This window comes from Natrix helvetica (genome assembly GCF_964273705.1).
Source record: "Natrix helvetica genome assembly, chromosome: 8".
Taxonomy (NCBI): Eukaryota; Metazoa; Chordata; class Lepidosauria; order Squamata; family Natricidae; genus Natrix; species Natrix helvetica.
Window position 1 is genome coordinate 9309303 of NC_138559.1, and position 6440 is coordinate 9315742.

Here is a 6440-nt window from a genome sequence, read left to right on the forward strand (position 1 = left end):
CCAACCCTCTGCCTAGGCAGGAAACCCTATACCATTTCAGACAAATGGCTATCCAACATCTTCTTAAAGACTTCCAGTGTTGGGGCATTCACAACTTCTGGAGGCAAGTTGTTCCACTGATTAATTGGTCTAACTCTCAGGAAGTTTCTCCTCAGTTCTAAGTTGCTTCTCTCCTTGATTAGTTTCCACCCATTGCTTCTTGTTCTGTCCTCAGGTGCCTTGGAGAATAGCTTGACTCCCTCTTCTTTGTGGCAGCCCCTGAGATATTGGAAGACTGCTATCATGTCGCCCCTAGTCCTTCTTTTCATTAAACTAGACATGCCCAGTTCCTGCAACCGTTCTTCATATGTTTTAGTCTCCAGTCCCCTAATCCTCTTTGTTGCTCTTCTCTGCACTCTTTCTAGAGTCTCCACATCTTTTCTACATCGTGGTGACCAAAACTGAATGCAGTACTCCAAGTGTGGTCTTACCAAGGCCTTATAAAGTGGTATCAACTCTTCACGTGATCTTGATTCTATCCCTCTGTTGATGCAGCCTAGAACTGTGTTGGCTTTTTTGGCAGCTGCTGCACATGGCTGGCTCCTATTTAAATGGTTGTCCACTAGGACTCCAAGATCCCTTTCACAGTTACTACTATTGAGCAAGGTACCACCTATACTGTACCTGTGCATTTCATTTTTGTTGCCTAAATGTAGAACCTTACTCTTTTCACCATTGAATTTCATTTAATTAGATAGTGCCCAATGTTCAAGTTTGTCAAGATCCTTCTGTATCTTAAGCCTGTCTTCTGGAGTGTTCTTCTTCTTCCCTTCTTCCTGCTTTGTTCCTTTGCTTCATTGGACCTTCTGGCCTTGAAGCCCTCATGCTAACAGCGTTTTGCGGTACTACTCATAGCCAGAGGCTGCTGGAGATGTGTGTGTGTGAGCGCTTTGCTCCAGGACTTGCCATAAATGTGGGAGCATTTGGGGGAAGGTTTGAGCAATAAAGGGGCGTTCGAACTATCAGCTGGCTGTGTTGCCTCCATGCCTTGCCCCGGGGTCATCACAGAAGGTCACAATAGGGGATCATGTGACTCCAGGGCACCACAACCGTCATGAGTACATGCCAATTGCCAAGTGTCTTAATTTTGATCACATGATCTTGGGGGCGCTGTAATGATTGTAAGTGTGAAAGTGTCACTTTTTTCACTGCCATTGTAACTTTGAACAAAAAGAAAATTGATTTTTTTAATCTTATACATATATTCACAAATATACAATCTCATAACTATTATTAATAATATGTGTTTAACACTTATAACATTTTTTTCCTTCCCCTAAAGTTAAAAATATAATCGAGATTGCTTTTCTACCATCCCATACACCCATCTTAGTTTACAACTGTCACGATGTTAAAAAGTTTGCTAGGCCTGAACTGCCTAAACTGACACTCAAGAGTTAAACTAAGAAAGCTTTATTGCGCAGGTCATAAAAGTTCTTATCTGAAAGTGATTTATTGCGCACGCGTTACACATTCCAAAATTCTTTTCTTCTTTGTTCGGCTGCCAGCTTGGCAGACGTAGCTTTCATTATCAAAATGTAACCATTAGTTATTTCTGTTTCATTTACTTTTTATTTTATTATTAAAGTTTGTTTATTAATTAGAATACTTTTGAAGACTTTTATTTTTCTCAATATCTCAAAAGATATGCGGAAGGGAATCAGCCACGGTCCATTGATCTCAGATTTCCCCAGGGCATTTTTTCCCCTGACAACTTGGTATGCAGATGTTGGTCGACAACTTACCAGCTGAGATGGCTACAATTTATGGCTGTATTTTCCCTTCATGCTATCTAAAGATAACCGACTACGCTAATTAGCAATGTCGGAGAAAAAGAAAAAAGAAGAAAAATGGAAAGAGCTTTTTCTGACAAGGAGGCCCCCTCGGACACAGAGAAGCAAGATCAAAACGTGCTTCAGGAACAACAAATTCCTTCAGGTGCCGAGCCAGATGTGGGGGAAGGAGCTACAGGACGCGACATCCACGAAACGAGGTCAGTGGTTCCTCCTTCTAAAATATCTCCAGGAGATTATGAATTTTTGGGGGCCAAGCCAAAACTTCCCACTCTGCCAGAGCCACTCCATTCCCAGAACCTCGCAGATTATCAAACAATTAATGAACGGCAAAAGTCTAAACGGCAACTGCCGGCAGAGAAAAAATCCTCCCACGCAGAAAGCAAAGTTTATGAAATCTCCCCAGATGATGAGCAAGAAATGCAAAGCTATCTTGATCAAATAGAACGTTTCGAAAAATATGCTAGGGACGTGAGAGAGTGCTTTAACGAAATAAAGCGAAGTAGGAGGAGCTCCCCCACTCCCAAAATGTCTGAGGACGCCATCTTGTCTTCAAAACAACAGCCTAAGACACACCCCACAGAGTTCATTGGTCAATTAGAACAAAGAGACATGTACACGTCACCGAGGTCACGTGGTCCCTTTGAGTCAACTGAACTTCTGCATACGTATAGAAAGGTGAGGCAGCCAAAAAGTGAAGCTGCACTGCCATCTGCTGGCGGAGAAAAATTATTACAGCAAAAGATGAAGCAGTTGGACCAGATTTTTAGAGATCTGTCTATGAGTTTTACAGAAGCCCAAACTTTGCCCTCAAAGGATAAGTCTTCAACACCCCCTGGCGGTGCTGAATCCTCCCTAGATGGAAAAGGGCAAAGCCAAAGGCGAATTCGAGGAAGCCAATTTGATGTTGCCACGCAAAGGCCAATGATGCAACCCCAGCATCCCCTGGTTCAACAACCAGATTTGCAACCAGAGCAACAAATTGTTCCTCAGCAGGTATTCACAGTCACCCCCTTGACTGGTGAGTCCAAGTTAAAGGAGTCAGGAGAGAATTATAAAGCCTGGGTCAGTGAAATTGCGCTCTTGCTTCGAAGAGAAGGCACGCATTCCATGGTTTTTAATCCTCCCCCTCAGCCCTGGACACCTGCGATAAGAGACCTCGAAAACAGAGCAATCACGACTTTGCTCATGTCAATGGAAATTGAGATCCAAGGTATCTTTCCACCTGATGCAACTGCCCAAGAAATTTGGGCTATTTTGGAAGATTGCTACAGGCCCGTTTCAATTGAATCCTCATGTTTGCTCATGTCTGAGTTCCATGGTTCGAAGTTGAAACCTGGTGAACGAATTGGTGGACATTTGACCAAACTGAAAAGAATGAGAAGTGAATTGAGACAAAATGGCCATGTAATCGATGATATCCAAATGATTAGCATCATCATTAACTCATTGAATTATGAGTGGAAAGATGCTGTTGCAAAGATTAACTACGTGCCTATTGCTCAACGCACAGTTAACCACGTTTGCAGACTTTTAGTGGAAGACGAAGCTATCAGGTTAGCTACACCACATCTGCAACGGCCTCCAGCGTTAAAGGCTCCAGCCAGACGTCCCTTCCGAGGAAGAGGCTACGCTCCAAGGATGCCAAAATGCTACACCTGCAACCGTGTGGGACATGACACCCGGGATTGTCCCCAACGAGTTCCAGCTCCCGTCACGTACCAGCCCAGAGGAACAGATTCCAGAGGCAGAGGTAGAGGCAGAAGACAAGGTCGTCGTGGTCCAAGGCGTGATTCACAAGCTCCACTTGTGACACTGGCCATAACCAACGTTCCACAACCTGATCCAAAGTTCGACAGACGTCTTTTGTGGACTTTAGATAGTGGAGCAGCTGTGCACGTTACCCACAGAAGGGAACTTTTCACAGAGATGGGCGAACCAGAGCCCGAGTATCGAGAACTGTATTCCTTCACCAACCACACTTGCAAGGTTATGGGAAAAGGAACTGTTTACATTGAAGAACTCGATACACACATCCCTGATGTTTATTACATACCTTCAGCAACCAGTGTATTCACAAGTGGCACAGAAGATTGGGGCATGCCAGTTTCCGTGTTCTTAGAAAGATGCCGGAGTTCGCAAAAGAGATGGTGTTCCAGATGCCACGCAGCCTGATGACAAGTCGCAGGCAGATATTCCTTCTACCAGTTCTTCACAACCTGATGTTCCGTCTTCGCAAGCCGCGGATGCTGATGCTAGCGACGAACGTGAGGATGAGGATGATGATGATGAAGAAGAAGAAGACTGGACTGTTGCTCCTAGACGCTCCAAGAGGGTCACAAAAGGAATCCCTCCACAACATTATTCATGGCAACTGACAAAAGCACCAGTACCTTTGATTTGCAACGTTACTCTTCCTCCAGAGACATTCACACAAATCAAACAGCTTCCTGATTCAGAACAAGACAAGTGGTATGATGCAATGCAGGATGAAATGGACAGTTTAAAGAAACTTAATGTATTCACACCTGCAAAACCTCCAGCAAACAAGAAAGTCATTGGCACCCGATGGGTCTACAGAATCAAGAAGAAACCAAATGGTGAGTCTTTGTACAAAGCCAGACTTCTAGCTCACGGTTTCGCTCAACGTTATCCTGAGGACTACACAAACACTTACTCACCAACAGCCAGAACTGAAAGTGTAAAAATTGCCTTAACCACTGCAACTATTCTTGGTTTAGAAGGTTTTCAATTTGATGTGGACACAGCTTATCTACATGCAGACCTAGATGAAGAGATCTACGTGAGAAGCCCTCCAGGATTCCGAAAGCAAGAAGGGGATACCTGGTTCCTGAACAAAAGTCTTTATGGTCTGAAACAGTCAGGTTTAATGTGGTATTTATGTCTTACTGACAAACTAAATTCAATGGGCTTTATTAAGTCCGAAACTGATGAATGCGTGTTCACAAAAAGATCTAACAATGCATATGAGATAATTCTTGTTTATGTTGATGATATTGTTTATATTGGTCCAAATAAGAAAATGAGTGAGATTTTTGCTAAAAGTTTGCAGAGATACTTCACACTAAAATCTTTAGGACACATTAGCACTTATTTAGGTGTTCAAATTGAAAAGACACAGAAGGGGTTTAGTCTTTCACAAGAAGAGAAAATTGACCACATTCTACATCATTGCAACATGAAAGATGCTAGCACAACAAAGACACCCATGCAAACAGATTTTCACAACTTAACACATGAACCAAGTCCTGAGTTCGAGGATCAAACACTTTATCGTTCAGTCATTGGTTCACTATTATATATTAGTAGTTGGACCAGACCTGACATCGCACTTAGTGTTAATCTTTTATCACGACACGTAGGTAAGGCAACACAATTTCATTGGTCATGCATTAAGAAGTTATTGAAATACCTAAAACACACTAAACACATGAAGTTATTGCTAGAACCAACACACGCTGATCAACCAAAGTTGATTTGTTTTGCTGATTCCGACTGGGCGAGCGACAAGAAGTCACGCAAAAGCACTTCTGGTTACATGATGTTCCTAAATGGTTGTCCTGTTTACTGGCAAGTGAGAAAACAGAGTTTTGTTTCATGTTCATCTACTGAAGCTGAATATGCTTGTGTTTCAGATGCTTGTAATTCTCTAACGTGGTTTGATGCTTTGATCACAGATATCTGGACACGTCCGATTCGACCAATCACCGTGATGGAAGATAATGTATCTGTTGTCTATATTTCTGAGTCACATTTTACAGGTTCTAGGCCCAGACACATTGACATTCGTTATCAAAACACAAAGCAATTAGTTAAGCAAGGTTTTGTTAAATTGCAATATGTTTCTACACATGATCAGATCGCAGACATGCTTAACAAACCACTTGCCGCAAATCAACACGAGTATCTGCGAAAGAAGATGTGCCTTAATTGATGATTTGATGACGTCAGCCCAGACTAGCAAAAGAAGGGGTGTCACGATGTTAAAAAGTTTGCTAGGCCTGAACTGCCTAAACTGACACTCAAGAGTTAAACTAAGAAAGCTTTATTGCGCAGGTCATAAAAGTTCTTATCTGAAAGTGATTTATTGCGCATGCGTTACACATTCCAAAATTCTTTTCTTCTTTGTTCGGCTGCCAGCTTGGCAGACGTAGCTTTCATTATCAAAATGTAACCATTAGTTATTTCTGTTTCATTTACTTTTTATTTTATTATTAAAGTTTGTTTATTAATTAGAATACTTTTGAAGACTTTTATTTTTCTCAATATCTCAAAAGATATGCGGAAGGGAATCAGCCACGGTCCATTGATCTCAGATTTCCCCAGGGCATTTTTTCCCCTGACAACAACAACCATACTTCTTCTTCCTTCCTTCCCTCCCTTCTTCTCTCCTTTCTTCTTCCCTCCTCTCCTTTCCCTTCTCTCCTTCCCATTCCTTTCCCCTGCTCCTCCCCTCTTCTTCCCTTTCCTACCCTCTCCGACTCTTACTTCCCCTCCATTTCTTCCTCTCCTTTTCCCTTTCTCCTTTCTCCTCTCCTCTTCCTATCTTTCCCTCTGCTCCTCTCCCCATTCCCTCTTTCCGTTGTT